The following is a 19,835-nucleotide window of genomic DNA, read 5'->3' as shown; positions in this document are numbered from 1 at the left end:
ACGAAAGCTGGATTTCAGTTTCCAAGCGTTTTACCGCAGAATCACCCACGGAATCATGATGTTTGTTGATTGTCTTCCTGCTCCACGAAAACGCTAGTGTATAGCTTGTCTTCCTGACCAAGTTTATTTATAGTTTTCCCGATCGCGCGAACGTTGCATTTGTCAAGTGTTTTCTCACAGAAGCACTAACGAGCGTGATTAAGCCATGAAAAATTGTTGTTCGTCTATTGTTTGCCTGCTCCGTAGAAACACTCGTCAACAGCTTACAATGTTTTCCTATATGTTTTTCTGTAGTTTTCGTGAGCGCACGAGCGCTGCATTTTTCAAGCGTTTTCACACACAACTACTTATAGTGAACGACCAGAAAACGCGATGGTCGTCGATTGTTTTCTCTCTCCAAGGAGAGGCTAATGAATAGTTCGTTTTCCGGAACGTTTTCCTGCTGTTTTCCTAAGCGTTCGAACAATGTATTTTTCAAGTGTTTTTTATACGAGAAACGCTGACGGTCAACGCCATGAATATAAGATGTCCGTCGATCATGATCATTATTTCCTGCTCTTTATTCTGCTCCATGAAAACGCCAATGGATATCTTGTCTAATATTTAGAATACTGACCACTATTGGGTCATTTGAGGCAATTCAGTTAATGGAGCAGCTTGGATCACTTGAGGAAATTGAGCTTATTGGGTCCTTTCAGGCAGTTGGGTCAACTGGGTCGAACAGCGATTAACCAAGCGGCCGTAAACACGAGAGTGCATGTCTTGCACGAATTTACCGTTGCAGAAAACATCGGGAAATGCATGCTTTCGACTGGCTAACTCCAGTGAATATAACGTTAGAATACGCAAGATGGCTGTAAATGGCAGAATACATGTTATTTTACCTAGGTTAACCGAACAGCAATAAATGGTAAAACGCCGGAAAATGCGTTTTGACGAATTTTCTGGAATTCACCATCGCGTAAAAATTTTGAAAATGCATGCTTTCGACTGCAAAACTCATGTGAACATTTTGTTCACCGAGCGAAAAAATGGTTGCGAACAAAGATGTAACATCTTCTGTGCGTTCTACCGTGAACGGCAAACACAGGAAAACGTTAGGTTTTCGTGCGTATTTTACACACAGTCAACTTCCCCGAAAATACGTGTTTTCAGGCGTTAATTCCGGTGAACACGTTGTAGTTCACTCGGAAGATGCCAATGAACAAAAGGAAAACAACTTGTTTCCCGTGCGTTCTCACGCTAGCAGGAAGAAAGGCCCCCATCTTGAATGTCGCAATGTTATGCGCAGAGAAGGTTGCGCAGTGCAAAACTAGGGAATCTCCTAAAGTAAATTTGTCCTCCTGAACAATTCTTTATAGGTATTGTGGTTGATGCTATAACCTTTGACTGGGAGATAATATGGGTTGAATAAACTAGATTAATAAAACGTAAATTTGCCTCTGTTCAACTCAGACGCTCTAACAGTTATGTCACTCTCTTTCAATCGCATATTATGACTGTCGAAGACCCCTGAGCTTAAACACCTCAGAATCAGCTTTAACAACAATTGCAGCCTTGCAAACTCTTTCTGATGCAAGAAATCAAAGAAAAAGCTTAGAACCGAAGTTAATAAGATAGTACTGTTAATAAGGAGATTTTGAGGTCATAAGAAATACCTAAGAAATCGAAACAATAAAATTAAAGTTAACATATACTTCAACGGGTAATCATGATTCCTAGACTGAGTCTGTGTTATTGTGTCCTTTAGAAAATAGCTTGGGAACTAGAACTATAGTTGTTGGAGGTAGCATTTCATAAAAAAAGGAAGAGTGTTTTATCAGGGTTTCTTGATCACGAGGAAAGTGATCAGGCATATATTTAGTTTATCTTTCTTTTGCTTCATTAACACATGTACATTTTGCTAGCCAATGTAATGAGAGGTGTTTTCATTTTAATCAAAGGCAGTTGCACTTTGCATTGACATCAATTGCAATTTTTGAAAAGCGGAAGAAGCAGCAATAGGTAAGTCTACCCGGTTTTGAACTCTAAAAGTTACCACAAGGAAGCTTTTGTTTGAACCTTCTAAGCCTAAAAGTACACAGTACAAAAATAAGTGGGCTGTTCATGTTTTTGAAATTGAAAGGCTGCACTTGACAAAAAAGTTCCTTTTTACCAGAGCTGGATAGTGTGTTCAAAGATTGTGATTTTCACCGAGTGCAAAGTCTTGAAGAAAGGTTGGAAGGCCTGGACACCTTTACCCAAAACTTCTGGCTTACACAGTTCGTATGAACAAACGAACAAGCACTTGTTCAATTACTGCATTCTTTGGCAAAATTTATTTCCAACCACGCTTGCTCATCTGCGTTGTTTACTGGGGTTATCAAGGTTCGAAATGGTGAATGACTGAAAAATGTAACATTATACCAACATTTTCAGATATCTGGAAACGGACGGCAAATTCATTGTTCGCTCTCAGTAAAACTGAAGAATAGCACGATGTTCAGCGCATGTTATTCAGCACCAGGAAAATAACAATGAATAGCTGTTTTTCCTTAATGTTTTTTTCAAGTTTTCCCGTGCGTGTCAACGCTGCATTTCTTCCCACAGAATAACTAATGGTGAATACCATAAAAACATGATGTTTATGACTGTTTTCCTACTCCACGAAAACGCTAGTATATAGCTTGTTTTCCTAATTGTTTTACTATAGTTTTCCCGAGCGCACGAAAGCTGGATTTCAGTTTCCAAGCGTTTTACCGCAGAATTACGGTGAATGCCATGAAAACATGATGTTTGTTCACTATGAGAGCAATCTTCGCAGTAACAAACATGACTTAAGAGTGAGTGTCAACAAGAATCAAACAAAATCGGAAACTAGCGGCAAAAATGTGAAAAGCGAAATTTGCTCAAACTCCGACTGCTAATAGATCATATTAAACTATTCATCGCTATGTGGTTCATTTCTCGAATATATTTTTGTTTTGGCGGAAAACGGCGACACTAGATTTCAGGGCCAGATGTGAGCAAATTAGGCTTGGAAATTAGCAATTTTCAAGAAAACCTTATGCTTTAAATAAAGAGCCCGACGATATTCATATGCAATCAGCTTATTTCACAACTTTTCCAGGTTTTGCACTGTACTTTCTATGACATTTGAAAAGAAATCTGACATTGTGTGAGATTTGAAAGATCCTCCTATGTTTCTTTATGGAAATCTCTACCTAGCTTGAAAAAACAATACCCTACTACCTTTATTACAAATTAAACGAAACTTAGAGGTCAGACCCCTTTAAAAATGGGCTTCTAACTGATATGACTTTTGTTCTGGGGAAATAAGGCTGTAGTTAATGAGAGAGCGCTTAAACTTGCACATATTCGCGAAATCAAACAAGAGATTTTGCGACCGACCGTGACAGACAGATCTATTATTTCCGCTCAACGAAACAGCTCATTGAAAATATAGTGGTCATTCCTGTGGTAGTTGAGTCGTGCTATATACATGTATTAATATTTTTCTTGTCGTTTTTATCTTTATTCTTGTTTTATCTTTATATTTAACATGTATATGTTAACGTGCTCGTGTGGTTTACGGCTTGAAAGTCCCTATAGTGAAAAACTGTAAGCTGGTCAACCTCGGGCTTTAAGAATGGCTGCCCGTTAGGATCGAGAATCGTTCGTCAGCGACCATCTTGGTGAATTGCTCATATTTTGCCCAGCGATACCCTTTGGTAAACTGTTTTCAAAAATCAAGTTTTAAAGTTCCGACGAGTGTCAATTTTTCAGAAATTCGCCAAAATTAGAAAACGCGGTTTAAGTGCGGTTTTCCGCCTGGCAAGTTGTCCAAAATTCACTGCAAAACCCAAGCTCCGTTGAAGGCTTAAAATGAATTCAGTTAACACCAAACTTTACATGTGTTAAGAAAAAGTCTTCCCATACATTTGTGTTATGTTAATTTTTTTCCGTACACAGCTATGTTGTGATTTTTTTTTGTCCCTTAAGCAACACCCTTAAAAAGTACTGTACATGGGGCGAAAAATAGGTAAAATTTAATGCGATAAAAGTATACCTGGTACATAATGTTTCAACTTTTTAACTAGATATTCGTAATAAAATGTCCTTATTTAATACCTGAGTAAAATTTGGTGCTTTGAATCGGAACGCCTCCTTTTGGAAATACCACGAATATTTGTGTCCTGAGCGAGCAGAAGATATGTGTTGTGTAAACAAACGCTAATCTAATTATTCCCTGCCAGGTAGAAAATAGTTTTGAAATCAACTTTAATTTTGGAAATTTTGGCTGGTATGCCACAAGATATCAGGCGAAAGGGAAATCATACATTCAGAGTTGCGTGAGAGCAAAGCGAAAATAAAATCAGTGTCGAAAATGTACATGCGGTTGTTACATCGATGACCATTATGCAAATTACCACCTCAGCTACAGGAAAACTATGATATCTGTTGCTCAGATTGTTGAATGACTCTTAAACAATTCGATGGTTGTTTTTCATACATATGGAGATAATATGTATATATTGATCAATAATTCCTGAGAATGCAGGGGGAGAACAGCATTCTGTACAAGCACTTCAGTGTACCAATGCGAATTATTTCTATTTATCATAACCGACGTCCGATCCCAGCAAACAAGCACCACATGAGACCCTTAATGGGCTGTCAAATATACCAAAGACTGAAAAAAACAAAAACTTCACTCAAGGTCTGATAACCACACGATAACACTTTTACACTTCTATCTCGGATTTACTACAAAGGGCAAAGGATAGTGCGTCAGTATACCCAGTATATTGTGGGAAAGGAAGATTCTCGTGTTTCTCTGAAAGAAGGCTGGGCTCTCAGAGTAATAAAGAAGGCTTACAGTTTCAACGAAAAACAAACTTCGTACTTTCTGTGTAAATTTCGAGTAGGGCAGACGACAGGCCACAAGCTTGACGCTCAGGTAGTTGCTCGAGATATGCAGGGTGCCCGGGGCACCGATGGTGCACGACTTTTCTAGTCATCGAAATTCCTCACAGCTACCCAGATCACCTCTTTCTTCTCAAGACAGAGTGCGTTAGTACGCCAGTGAGATGCTGATGACGCTGACATCCGAGCAGCTCAGGAGGAGAGTAGTTTTAGCGAGGCAAAGGAGACTGTCACGTCAATACAACTTGACCATCCCCTGATCTATGATCAGTACGATCTTTGTGAAATGGCGCTAAAGGACTCTTTGAAAATCTTGAGGCTACCCATGTTGCAGCACATGTGTGAAGATCTTGGCCTCAATGTACCATCAAAGCCCATTCGTAAAAAGGCCCCGTACTTGGCTCTACTGAAAAGTCATCATGATGCTGACTTTCTCTTTCGTTTAGCAGAGTAGGAAAGTGAGGAAGAAACGAATGAACGGCGTATCGTTCCTAATCGTCAGTTAGTGGTTATCTTATTTTTGACCCTCACTATTCTTTTCTGGTCTTCACATCGGTAATGAAGTTTACTCATCTGGTGGTGGAAATATGCAAACTGACGGATGGGGGAGTATTCAACCTACATTTCTATCCGCTCATGTTTTAATGCGGAATTTCTTTCTCTAATTTAACGACGTCGTCCTTTCAGTTGCGGTTTTAACGCGCGTATGTTCAAGCACCCCAAAACGTGTCCAATTACGTTACGTTGCGTGACATTAATAATTACCAGGAGAATAAGACCTGTTCTCTTGTATTAAATTACTTTGAAGGTCATAAGGCGCCTTTCTTTGTATTTATACTTACAGAAAATGAGTTCTCATTGTAAAAGATAAAAAGTATTTAGATTATCAGTGTGGAATCAAGTCTTAAGTAGCTTCTTTCGAATGTATCTTTTGCATTACTTGAATGTGAGAAGGTGGTAATGTAATGTGTACTTCACTTGCAGATTTTTCAGCCCAAAAATGTTTTGGAGAACCTTATCAAACATCTGGCAAAATTTTTGACCTGTCTCTTTACATTTTACAAGCTATAAGTCACTACAACGGAGACCGAATTCAATTTGGATATTTAACAACTCAATATGGTTAAAATACCTAGTTATTTGTTTACACACTTTGCATCATTTTCCTCGCTCAGGTCACGAACACTTCTGACATTTTCGAAAGGAAGCAATGCGATTCAGAGCATCAAAAATTGCAAAGTGAATGGAAATAGCCATGTTTGACGAATATACTGTTAAAAATCCAAAGTGTCAGGTAACAGCTACATTTTTTTCGCGCGAAATATTACCGTTTTTCAACGCCATTTTGCGTGGTCTGTAAGGATTTTCTTTCAAGGGCTTAAGTAATCCCAAAATCGATGTGCCCGAAAAAATTTACTCAGCAGAATTGAATAAGAATAGCTTTCCTTACAACGTGTGAAGTTTAGTGTTGATTGATTTTATTTTAAGCCTTGAGCGGAGCTTTGTTTTCGCTGTTAATTTTGGACTGTGCGAGATGCGGAGCCTGACCTCAGGTAACCTGAAACCGCGTTTTCAGATTTTCGTAAATTTATGAAAAGTTAAGAATCGCTGGAACTTAAAAACATGATTTTTGAAAAGGGTTTACTGAGAGGTTTCTTTGGGCGAAATATGAGCAATTCGCCAAAATGGTTAAAAGAGTCATTCAACAAAATGAGCAAGAGATATCATAGTTTTCCTACAGCTGAGGTAGTAATTTGCATGATGGTCATCGATGTAACAACCGTATGTACATTTTCGACTCTGATTTTATTTTCTCTCTGCTCTCACGCAACTCTGAATGTATGATTTCCCTTTTACCTAATATCTTGTGGCATAATAGCTAAAAATTTCCAAAATTAAAGTTGATTTCAAAACCTTTTTCTACCTGGCTGGGAATAATTAGATTAGCGTTTGTTTACACAACATATATCTTTGCTCGCTCAGGACACAAACATTTGTAGTATTTTCGAAAAGAAGCGCTCCGATTCAAAGCCTCAGATTTTACTCAGGAATTGAGTAATGACATTTTATTACGAATATCTACTTAAAAGTTTAAAAAATTATGTACAAGGTATACTTTTATCGCGTTAAATTTTACCCATTTTTCGCCCCATGCACAGCACTTTTTGTTGCTTAAGGGACAAAAAAAAAAAATCACAATATAGCTGTGTACGGAAAAATTAACATAGCAAAAATGAAGGGGAAGACTTTTTCTTAAAACGTGTGAAGTTTGGTGCTAACTGAATTCATTTTAAGCCTTCAACGGAGCTTGGGTTTTGCAGTGAATTTTGGACAATTTGCCAGGCGGAAAACCGCACTTAAACCGCGTTTTCAAATTTTGGCAAATTTCTGAAAAATTAACACCCGTCGGAACTCTTAAACTTGATTTTTGAAAACAGTTTACCAAGGGGTATCGTTGAGCAAAATATGAGCAATTCACCAAAATGGTCGCTGACGGACGATTCTCGATCCTTACAGGCAGCCATTCTTAAAGTGCTTCCGGAGGTCGCAGGACTCGGGCAGCATTTTCAAGCCCCAGTTTCACTGGTTTATTTTTTCCCGCGGTTAATTGGCTTTCAAGTGGGTTTGTTTATACGCCACTGTGTTTTTGAATTGGCTTACAAGCCTTCTACTGACCTCAGGCAAAACCTTGTCACCAAGTACACTCTGAAGGTCTATTCCCGGAGTCTCGTTCTCACTATCAGGCTCATCTACCTCGACACTTCGCTTAGAAGCAAGGCGAGAAAAGTAACTGCTAATTTTCGTGTTTGTGAGAAAATTCCCATAGCTAAATAGTCTCTCCCCGTTGCTATCTTTTGCATTCCTCATGGCTTTAGAGACCTCATCAGTCGGGTCGGCTGTCTTCCTTGTTCTCTCTCCAATTTGAAACTTGGAATTAAGGTACTGCTTTTGATTGTCAGTAACCTTTGTACTACGGGACTGTGTCGATTTCAGTGCCCATCCCATCGGAAGAGTAGTGGGCACAGTTGGTAGTGATGGTTTACTACCTTTTAGGACTGTTGGGCATTTACTCGCGCCACAATCCAGATTAGTCGCGTATTCTATCATGGCCCTTTCGAAAAGCGTTTCAAACTCTAGAACACGCTTGTGCTTTCAGTAGCCCCAGTGTTGAACCAGCGATGAATGCCGTATAAACGTCCTGAGACATCCCTCTTCTACTCCTGTAAATAATGGACAATTGTTAGCAACATTAATATCAACGCGTGACTCATCTGAAGACTCATCTACACAATCGGAGTTGCCTTCTATATCAGTTGGGGGGTTCGGCCACCTATTCGTCTGGGTACTACTGGAACAAAGCTTCTGATAGTCTCGCTGGTCGAGGGCCTGATCTCCATCGTCGGCAGTTCCGATTGTTCAGGGACATTGCAGTTTGACCAGGGAATACTTTTTCCAGGGCCAATGTCGTAGGCTCACCACGTTTTTGTCCCTTCCTGGCCGTAGCAAAGGCTTCTGACAAAACTCACTTTCTCCCACTTGAAACTCTTGATGGATGGAGCATTGAGAGGACTGCGCACTTTCACAATTACGCCGCGCTCACCCCTGGAAGACTCCATAGCTTCTTTCATCAGTGCAGTAATCTTAATTTCGTGTCCAGAATTCAGATATTTCGCCATGTGTGACTTTATAGTGGCTTCCTTGCGATCGCAACCGCCTTTTCTTCGACTCCCTGTGGCTCAGAAAAGTCAATCCGAGACATCTGAAGGTCATGTGGTTTAGCAATCTGAGGAGCTGTAATCAGAGTCTGCGCACAATGATAACATCCAGCGTTGTGGCCTCGAATATAGGTGGTCTGTAGTTCTGGCATGATAGTATTCAGTTGAATAAAGACGTCATCAAGCATGGCTAACACCGAGCTACTGTCTTGGGCGGTAGCACTGTCAAACACATGAACGAATGTCATCATCTCCATTTCTCCGCTTTTGCATTTAATCGACACTGCTATATGCCACGATATACCTTTTTTACCAAACCAATCCGATTGGCTTTCCCAGAACTTACGTGGAAGATATTTCACCCATTCAAGTACTAAAAAAATAAGTGGGGCGCTGAGGCCGCTCATGATGTCAAGTCTGCATTCATCCTGATTTATAGACCGTAATAAATGGGCTTTTCAGCATTCAATGCTCTGTTTTGGCTGGGAAATAGAAAAGACAGTTCTTTTCTTTCCTTATCCGAGCATTCAACCGTTTCTAAGCCTTCCTCAATCTCCCTCATTACAGACGAGACAAGCAAGCAGCGGTCACAGCTGTCACAATGGGCGTGGCCACAAGTCAAAGAATAATTTCGGTCGTCAAGATCACTCAGAGCGTATGCTCTACAATGGTCAGGGACAGCGGAGCTTTTGGAAACATGAAACTGAGAATTAATTCACCATTTTCGAAATTCCTTGATCCGCTTTTCTATTTTCTCCATGCTGGGATAAGATTTGTGGCACACAGCAGGTGGAAGTGTTTCGATGCCAGCCAGGTCCGAGTTTACGCCAGTGGTGAGGGCAGATTGTGTCTAAGCTCTGCGTCTAGTCCTCGCGGAAAATACCCACTCTAGCAAGTATAATTTCACTTTCAGTTTTCACTCCAGAAAATGACCAGTGAGAACAATGATTCGAAATCATTGTTCTCACGCCCATTGTGACAGCTGTGACCGCTGCTTGCTTGTCTCGTCTGTAATGAGGGAGATTGAGGAAGGCTTAGAAACGGTTGAATGCTCGGATAAGGAAAGAAAAGAACTGTCTTTTTTATTTCCCAGCCCAAACAGAGCATTGAATGCTGAAAAGCCCATTTATTACGGTCTATAAGTCAGGATGAATGCAGACTTGACATCATGAGCGGCCTCAGCGCCCCACTTATTTTTTTAGTACTTGAATGGGTGAAATATCTTCCACGTAAGTTCTGGGAAAGCCAATCGGATTGGTTTGGTAAAAAAGGTATATCGTGGCATATAGCAGTGTCGATTAAATGCAAAAGCGGAGAAATGGAGATGATGACATTCGTTCATGTGTTTGAGAGTGCAACCGCCCAAGACAGTAGCTCGGTGTTAGCCATGCTTGAAGACGTCTTTATTCAACTGAATACTATCCTTTGAGCAATTGCGTAAAGTAACGATTTCAAGGCTCTTGCTTTCATCTAACCTATCAAACGAGCAGTCTTTTCCAGTTATTTTCTGAAAGGAGCATGAGAATACCATTGTTGAGTTGCATAACGTGCGACAGGCCGTGGGAAGCTTTCCCTATAATTGAATTGGATCACAACTTGTTTATGATTAGCAACCATAAGACACTCACTCCTAAGCGGTAGTGAAAACGAGGCCTGAAATAAATTCAGGCCTGTACGGGATTCGAATCCATGATCTCTGCGATACAGGTGCAGTGCTCTACCAACTAAGCTCACAAGCCAACTGGGAGCTGGTCATTGGTTTGGTTCGTAATAAACCCGTCGCAAACTGATGAATCAAGGTTTCTGAAAATACGAAAGTCATATATTTCAACTGCGGTTAAAGAACGGGTATAAGAACGATCTTCGCAGTAGCGAACACTACTGAAGCAGTAGTGAAAATGAGGGCTGTAAAATATTTTGACTTCTATGGGGTACGGACCCATGACCACAGTGATACTGGTGCAGTGCTACACCAACTGGGCTAACAAGCCAACTGGGAGCTGGTCATTAGGTTGGCTCCTAATAAACCCATGAAGTGCTTAATCAACTGCTTAAGTGGTGTTCGTTACTGCAAAGATCGCTCTCATACTCGTTCTTTGACCACAGTTCAAATATATGACTTTCACATATTCACAACCTTTGATGATGTTTGTTGATTGTTTTCCTGCTCCACGAGAATACTAGTGTATAGCTTGTTTTCCTGAACATTTTTCTATATTTTTCCCAGGCACACGGACGCAGCACTTGCCAAGCGTTTTCTCACAGAATAACTTATGGTGAATGCCATGAAAACGTGATGTTTGTCGATTGTTTCCCTGCTCCACAAAAACGCGAGTGTATGGCTTGTCTTCCTGAACGTTTTTCTATAGTTTTCTTACAGGTGCGAACGCTGCATTTGCCAAGTGTTTTCTCACAGAATTACCAACGACCGTGATTAGGCCATGAAGACGTGTTCTTCGTCTATTGTTTTCCTGCCGTATTGAAACGCCCGTGAACAGCTTGCACTGTTTTCCTGTTCGATTTTCTGCAGTATTCATGAGCGCACGAGCGCTGCATCTTCCAACAGTTTTCACGCAGAATTACTTATGATGAACGGCAAGAACACACGATGTTCGTCGATTGTTTTCTTGCCTCATAGAAACGCTAAAACTGAACTGATTGTAAAGCGCGACTGATTATCTATATAGTATTTTGCGCTATATAAATGTTGAATTATTATTATTATTAACGCTAATGAATAGTTCGTTTTCCGGAACGTTTCTCAGCTGTTTTCGAACGCGTCCGAGCAACGCATTTTTAGAGTTTTTTTGGAGGGAAATAATGACAGTCAGCGCCCTGAAAACAAGATGTTCGTCGATTGTGATCATTATTTGCTGCCCTTAATCCTGCTCCATGAAAACGCCAGTGGATATCTTGCCTAGTATTTAGAAGAGTGACCCCGATTGGGTCATTTGGGGCAATTCAGTCATTTGAGCCGTTTGGACCATTTGAGGAAATTGAGCTTATCGGGTGATTTTGGTGGTTCAGGCAGTTGGGTCACTTGCCCTTATTGGGTAGAACAGCGATTAACCGAGCGGCGGTAAACGCGGGAAAATGCATGCCTTGCACGAATTCACCGTTGCAGAAAACACCGGAAAATGCATGCTTTCTGGTTAACTCCAGTGAACATAACGTTAGAATGCACAAAACGGCTGTGAATGGCAGAATACATGGTATTTTTCATACGTTAACCCATCAGCAATACATGTCAATGGTAAAACGTAGGAAAATGCGTTTCAACGTAAAGTAATTGTTATCTAGCATTTAGATAATTTTGGTGCTGTTATTAAACACCCGAAAAGTACCCCGATTTTCTGTGTAAAAAATCCTATCACGAAACAAGAGGCTAGGGTCGAAACTCCGCAGTTTAATTAGGGTTAGATAAACTAACGGGCTCTCTGCTCATCGTGACCTTCTGTACAAAGGAGGAAGGATAACCGTTGGAAACAAGAACTGATGATAAATGTCTCTTTCTCTCGGAGGTGACTGACGGTTTTGTCAAAGGCGCTTCGCCCGGTTAGGCAATACCGCTTTCCACTGATCGAGGGTGGTGTGAATCGTATGCTAAGTACCGATCAGTGTGAGTAGGTGTTCTGTAGACACTGCATGGTGTTCAGGGGCCTCTCTGGTTCCTTCGTAACTGACGTGTCAAGAAAGACAATCTTAGAGTAAGTCTGTTATTTTTTCTTCTGACCATTTTTTTGTTTGATTGAGAACTTGCTGGTACATACAAAATTATGGTTTTACTTGAAACTGAAGTGAGAATGAGTATGAAATAATAATATAAAAGAGCCAAAGGACACTTTTTCTTTCTAGTTCAAGTTTCCATAACATTGTATATCAAAGATTATCAATGCAGGTTTCATTTTCAGAGAAAGATCAAGTCCTACATAGAAGAGGCTCTATTGTATATCAAAGATTTTCAATGCAGGTTTCATTTTCAGAGAAAGATCAAGTCCTACATAGAAGAGGCGCTATTGTATATCAAAGATTTTCAATGCAGGTTTCATTTTCAGAGATAGATCAAGTCCTACATAGTAGTGGCTCTATTCGCTGTTGTACATACCTAGTGCGCATGACTAAGGCTCTATTCGCTGTTTTTCAGGCACTGTATCTGTGCTCAATCGCATGCGCATGCGCCTCTCTCACAGGGTGGAGAGGGCTCAAAAAATTGCTGATTTAATTTTCACTTTGAAATACATAAGTAAGGATGGGCCTTAACTTTACCAAATATTAGTTAACTATGATTTCCTATCTCATCTGAGACAAATAACATTGGTCGATGAGATCTGAAAGAAGGCTTCTTTGATAAATAAGAAGTGGAACTCTCCATACAACTAGCTAAGATAAAACTCTTTGGTAGAAGTATTATATAGACAGATAATTCAAGATTTTTCTGGATTGGAACAACAAAAGGTAATAGTTTAACCGGCTCTCGATTGCCCTCTTCCCCTTCCCCCTCACTCATACGACTCATACATCGACGACTATTTTAAATAGCTACATAAATACTTAAGTCGACATTGTATTAGAAATCATACTTCACTTCAAAAGCCACTCCCCCTAAGCCTCCGTGAAATATTTTATTGCCGCTACTTTCGCTAGAATGGTTACAGTCCCATCGATGAAATTTACGTCCCTGACAATGAAAAAAAGCAATAGTATTTAACGCTTACCGAAGACTTAATAACGAATCTTTCGGTAAACTGAAGCTTTTCACACATTGTTCTATCGATTTGTGTTCATTTTCCCTTGTGAAGGTCAGTTTATTTATTCATATGACATCAATATACCCAAAGAGAACAACGGATTCTGAATGGTCCAAACGAGTTAATTGTTAAAGCGAATTGACCACATTTTCTATCAGTTTACTGGCGTAATAACCTACGCGGTGCGTAAGAAGTCGCAATGGAGTTTACGTCAGCGGTCAAAATTAAAGAAACCCAACGCTCTCTGACCTTTTAGATTTTGTCGGCCTTTGCCAGTCTTCAAAAGTGAAGCAGTCAAGACGGACAAAGTCCTAGAATCAACGAGTCTTTTTTTCATGGAATTGCTGATTTGAGCAATAAGAGACTCCAACTAATGCTTCGGTAAGGACGGCTGTTAATTAGCCCTTTATAGATTATAATAGTAAAAGTAGCATATTATGCTAGTAGCGCTGCTTTTTTTTTGGCTAAATCATGCTAGAATTATGCTCTTTTTTTTTCCAAATTATGCCCCTTTTTTTTAAATTATGCTCTTTGAAAAAAATGCGAATAAGTCTAAAAAATTCATTTTTAATTACAAACCATTGGTATACAAGAAAGAAACGCAACAAATCCACAATGAAATTCAAATAAACATGTGGTTCATGTTAGCATGCAGACTAGTACTGGACCATACTCTCATGTAGCTTATCTGCGAGTTGCCTGATGAGAGGTTCTGGGACCAACATGGCGTACAATGTGACTTCCGGTTCCGGTGCACCCTAGACCCGGGCTTAGACCGTTTCAGACGCCGCTCAGTGATTCACAGTGAACTACAAATGCTACTACTTGAACTAAAACTTGAAACATCAAATAACGTCACCAAGTGCTTGGGAGAAGAGATGAACAATGATCAAATTGTAGCATCAAAGATGATCCGATAATTATCAAAATATGTCAATTATGCTAGCATTGCTACTTGGCAAACATTATGCCAGTTTGCTCAAATTATGCCAAAAATTATGCTAGCATAATCTATAAAGGCCTAGTGTCAATTAGCCACAATTAAAAAAAAAATACCGACAATGAAGTTGCGGCGGTTTGTTCGATTTTTTTTTAACCGACATCTCTTGCCTTGAAGTACGTAGTTAACTATTACTTCATCTCTCATCTGAGACAAATAACATTGCTCGATTAGCTTTGAAGGAAGGTTTTTCGATGAATATGAAGAAGGACTCTCCATACAACTAGCCAAGATAAAACTCTTTGATAAGAGTATTATACAGACAGTTTCATGACTTTTGAGATTTATAAAAAAAAAACAAATAAACAAAAACAAATACTTTATGTCAGCGTAAAGAGTGGTACGTCACTCGCACCAATAAGATTGCCGCATTTTCCATTTTGGTGTGTCACAAACCAATCAGATTTCCTCATAAGGGTATATATCACTTGCTAATCAGATTGCCGCATTTTTAAAATTTGGTGTATTACAAACCAGTTAGAATGCCGCATTAGAGTACGAACACGTTCCAACCAGATCAGAGCATTGGGATGTTGCTGCGCAAATCAGAATGCCGTCCCTCATGCCAATCATGTCAGGAAATTAGGGTACCACGATACGTTGCGAAGGAATCATCCCAAGTTTAGCACACATCAAGAATGCATGACATTAACAAGACTCGTGAGCTCATCTACTCAGTGTAGTGGTTCATGTCCTTCGTGAGGAAGTTTTCGCTATGATTGGTTGGGATTAGAAAGGTTGTCAGGCCGAAATGTTTCTACCATTTTTAAGTTCAAACCTGTTTTGTGAACCGGCCCGTCAATTACAACGCACGCAAAGTTTTGGAAGGCTATTTTTGCTGACCCAGATAGAAATTGCGAAAAATATTTGTATAAATCATATTTGATTGTTAATCTTGTTTTTGCCTCGTGGTTGCTCTTTTTGCAAAAGTTGAAAAGACCAATAAGTTATATTGAATTTCTTCGTCGACTGCCTTAGTAAATATCGGTTTCTTTGCTTCTAAAAACTCTCCATGAATTAAATATTGTACTATCCAGCTACAATTACGTGTTTACTTTTTACTCGCCACTATGGACTAGACTTTTTTGGATAAAATGCCATTTTCTAGTAAACATCGTAAGTTTTATGACACATTGTTCTTTTGATTTGTGTTCATTTTCCTCTAGATCTAATGAAGGTCACTTTATTTGTAATATGAATATAACAAACGTGAATAACTAGTTCTGCACTCGACTGTTTAGTCCAAAGTTCTAGTCCAGAGATAGAAAAATCCGTTTGTTTCTTTTTTGCACCTTTTATTTTATTTGGCGAAGTGTTACCTTTTGTTCCGGCTCATAACATTATTTTACTAAATTCACCTATCTTATCCCATTCCGGTGAGATGGTCCATACTGAGGGTGGTGTCCTTTAAAGTGCCCATAACACCTATTTTTTTGCATCAAATTATAAAATAGAAGCATGTAGAGGGTGTCTGGTAAGATTTGGGAGTGGTTCTGATGCGTCTTTGATATTTTCCGAGACGATAAAAGTCCGAAATTGTAGCGAACTTGGGCTCCCCATATCTCTTTGCCCGCGTGAAAGAGTACTGGTACCCAAATATTCGTGACGTCAAGGTAGTAAGACCAAGTTTATTAAATCAGAGAATCAAAGTGAGTGTGAAGTCTATTGTTTACGATCTTTAAGCAAAAAAATGCCATTTTGGTGTGTAGTTTGGGTTTGTTCGAATACCCCTGGCTCGAAAAAGAATATTTCGCTCCATGACATTCCTTTTGAGGGCGATCAAAGGCCAGAGGCTATGAAAAGGAGAAAGAGGTGGATTCAGTTTGTGAGCGCAGTGCGCTAACTGGACACCGACTGTGAATTCACGCATATGTTCAATACCGTAATTGTTTATTTTATAAGCCGATCCTGGCTATAAGCCGAGACCCTAGACTTTTACCTTTCAGAAGCTGTTGGATTTTTATTAAAAATAAGCCACAAGTAGACACCGACTTCAAACTCACGCTTATGTTCAATACTGCAATCATTTGCCTTTAAGCCGATCCCGTCTACAAGCCGAAACCAAAAGTTTTGTTGAAATATTTTAAAAAGGTCCACGCGATTTGTCAACTGAGACGAATAATATACTTAAAATTTCAGCAAAGCGAGCTGTATTCAAAGTATCCTGTATTAGTTCAAACACTTCTGAAGTGGTTTTCGCCTTTTCGGGCATAGTAGTCAGGATAAAATGCGGTGTTAGGAAGCAAAGCCTCAGCTGATTTCTGTCAGATCGTGTTACTTTTGTTCATTCTTTACGGATAAATTCTGCGGATAATGGTGAAAGAATTGCGCAGCGATTCAAAGTGAAACGGACTTGAGAAGAAATTCCAGATGAGATGATGGAGAATTCGTCTATAACACGCGGGATTTTGAACGAGCTCAACTCGACAAAAGATGATAACATCCACACGGACGAAATTTCCCGAACTACCGTACGATAGGATGGTCTTGAGGTCGAAAGCAAAGAAGATGACGAATAACCACTCATTCTTGAAGTTATCACTTAACAAAGCGGCTCCATTCAAGTAAAAGTGATTGGGTAACTACAACTTTGCGTAAGACCAGTAATTTGTGTAAGTTGATGATCGAGTCATTGGAGAAGAAACTTTCGTCAGAAAAACAGGAATTATCGGACATAATGACACGAACCTATGAACGAAACAGCCAGGGAAATTACTAACTACAAAGCCCATTTCTTTGCATGATAAGAACATATGCTTACTGCTGTGACGTAACGGCACCCAGTCCCCTCTTGCTCGGTCAGACTTTTTATCTTCGGATTATAAAGCTTGATAAAAAATTCAGAAAACGGTAAAACACCTCTAATGTTGCTAAAACATGTTCTAGAGTCATCACATTTTGATGTAAAATAATACAAAATAAGTGTCATAGGCACTTATTTTTGTATTATTCTAAATACTAAAAGTTATTTTTTAGTATTTAGAATGACTTGAACGCCATGTTATCATGTTATGCATTTCATCAAGATTTCTCTTAGCATTTTCCCCGACCAAGTCTAGGTTTTTCAAACTTCTAAACAATATTCTTAGCAGAATCCTTTTTTACTCAATTGGAAATTGCCAGACTCAGTTCTAAAAAAACAATGTTTCACTGCAAACGCATCTCTTAGAGTTAAGAAAAACAACAACAACAACAACAACAACGGGGAAGGGAAATCAGTGAAAGTGGAGTGCGATACAAGTTATCCACTCCTGAAATAATTTTATCACATCCATCACCTGGCACCGCCCGTTTCATCTGTTGCTTGCTCATAAACATAAGTTTCAGCTTCGCAAAAGGCTGTTATTTGGGAGCATTTGTCGTATTTTGACCTATTTGGCTGTTTGTTTGCAGTTGTATTCAGTTCAACTTCATTCTATTTAAACCCAAACCGAATTTGACGTATTTACTTGCATTCTCATAGAGAACAAACGTTAGTCAACTCTCTCTCTCGCGATACCAAAAGCCCGCGCTGAACTTCGTCGAAGAGTGAATTAAAAAAGAATTCCTTCGTTGGTAAACACAGTTTTTAAATGGAAATGAAGTTCACTAATAACCGAAATCCGAGAATACTTCAAATAGGTGACATTTATTGCTTAATTGAAAAACCATATGCGAAGAAATACTAAAACTAAGAGTATGATAGTAAGAGCATTTACTGTCAGATGCGATTATTAAGCAAACGATGCACGATTCCTATATCTGGAAATGGACTGCAACTTCATTGTTCACTCTCAGTAAAACTCAAGAAAAGCACGGTGCTCATCGCATGTTATCCAGCACCAGGAAAATACCCATAAATAGTCTGTTTCCCTGAATGTTTTTCTTTAGTTTTCCCATGCGCGCAAACGCAGCGTTTCCCAAGCGTCTTCCCACAGAATAACTAAGGGTGAATGCCATGAAAACATGATGTTTCTGATTCTTTTCCTGCTCCACGAAAATACTATAGTGTATAGCTTGATTTCCTGAACGTTTAACTATAGTTTTCCCGTGCGCACGAAAGCAGGATTTCAGTTTCCAAGCGTTTTACCGCAGAATTACCAACACTGAATGCTTTGAAAAATTTTTCCTGCTCCACGAAAGCACTAGTGTATTGCTCATTTTCCTGAACTTTTTTCTATAGTTTTCCCAAGTGCGCGAACGCTGCATTTGCCAAACGTTTTCTCGTGATCACAGAATTACTAACGACCCTGATTAGGTGATGAAGACGTGTTGTTCGTCTATTGTTTTCCTGCTTTATAGAAACACTCGTGAACAGCTTATATCATTTTCGTATAAGCTTTTCTGTAGTTTCCTTGAGCGCACGAGTGCTACACTTTCCATGCGTTTTCACACAGAATTACTAAAACTGAACGAAAAAACACGATGTTCGTCGATTGTTTCCTTGCTCCGAGGAAACGCTAATGAATAGTTCGTTCTCCGGAACGTTTTCCTTCTGTTTTCCTACGCGTCCGAACGATGCATTTCTAAATGTTTCATCCGAGAAATGCTGACGGTCAACGCCATGAATACAAGATGTTCGTCGATCATGATCATTAACTCCTGCTCTATTAAAACGCCAGTGGATATTATGTCTAATATCTCTAATATTTACCACGACTGGGTCATTTGAGGCAACTCACTCATGTGAGCCGTTTGGGTCATTTAAGTGGATTGGGTCTTTTCAGGCAGTTGGGTCACTTGCGCTGATTGGGTCGAGCAACGATCAACCGAGCGACGGTAAACGCGAGAAAATGCATATCTTGCACGAAGTCACCGTTGCAGAAAACGCCAGAAATTGCGTGCTTTCTGCTTAACTCCAGCGAACACAACATTGGAATGCGAAGAAACTGCTGCAGAGTACATGTTACTTTCCAGAAGTTAACCGAACAGCAATGAATGGTAAAACGCCGGAAATGAGTTTCAAGGAATTTTCTCCAATTCATCATCGCGGAAAAGTGTTACGAATAGAAGAAAGTATGATACTTTCTATGCGTTACACGAACGGCAAGCACAGGAAAACACTACGTTTTTTCGTATTTACACTCATTTAATCTTCCCGGAAAATGCGTGTTTTCAGCCGTCAACTCCTGTAAATACATTGTTGTTCGCTCAGAAAATGCCAATGAATAAACGCAGACAAGCTGTTTGCCTTGCGTTAACCGAGGGTTTAATGCCGGAAAATGAATCCTTTACATACATTTATCGCGGGGGAAAACTACCGAATAATGTAACGAATACTTAGATTCACTGATGCGAGAACGCACAGAAAACATCGGATTTTCCCTTTGCAAAACACGGATAAACGTCAGTAAAATGCCGCGTTTTCCGTGAATTCAACCTTCGTTTTCCGAAAGGCGAACGCGAGGTTTTTCGTCCTGTGAGTTTCTGCAAGTACATTGATTGCAAAAAAAATGTCCATATGTATTATTTGTATGTAGTGGTAGT

This window comes from Stylophora pistillata, chromosome 1, assembly GCF_964205215.1.
Source record: "Stylophora pistillata chromosome 1, jaStyPist1.2, whole genome shotgun sequence".
Lineage (NCBI taxonomy): Eukaryota > Metazoa > Cnidaria > Anthozoa > Scleractinia > Pocilloporidae > Stylophora > Stylophora pistillata.
The sequence above is the reverse complement of the archived record's forward strand: the minus strand, read 5'-3'. Positions refer to the sequence as shown.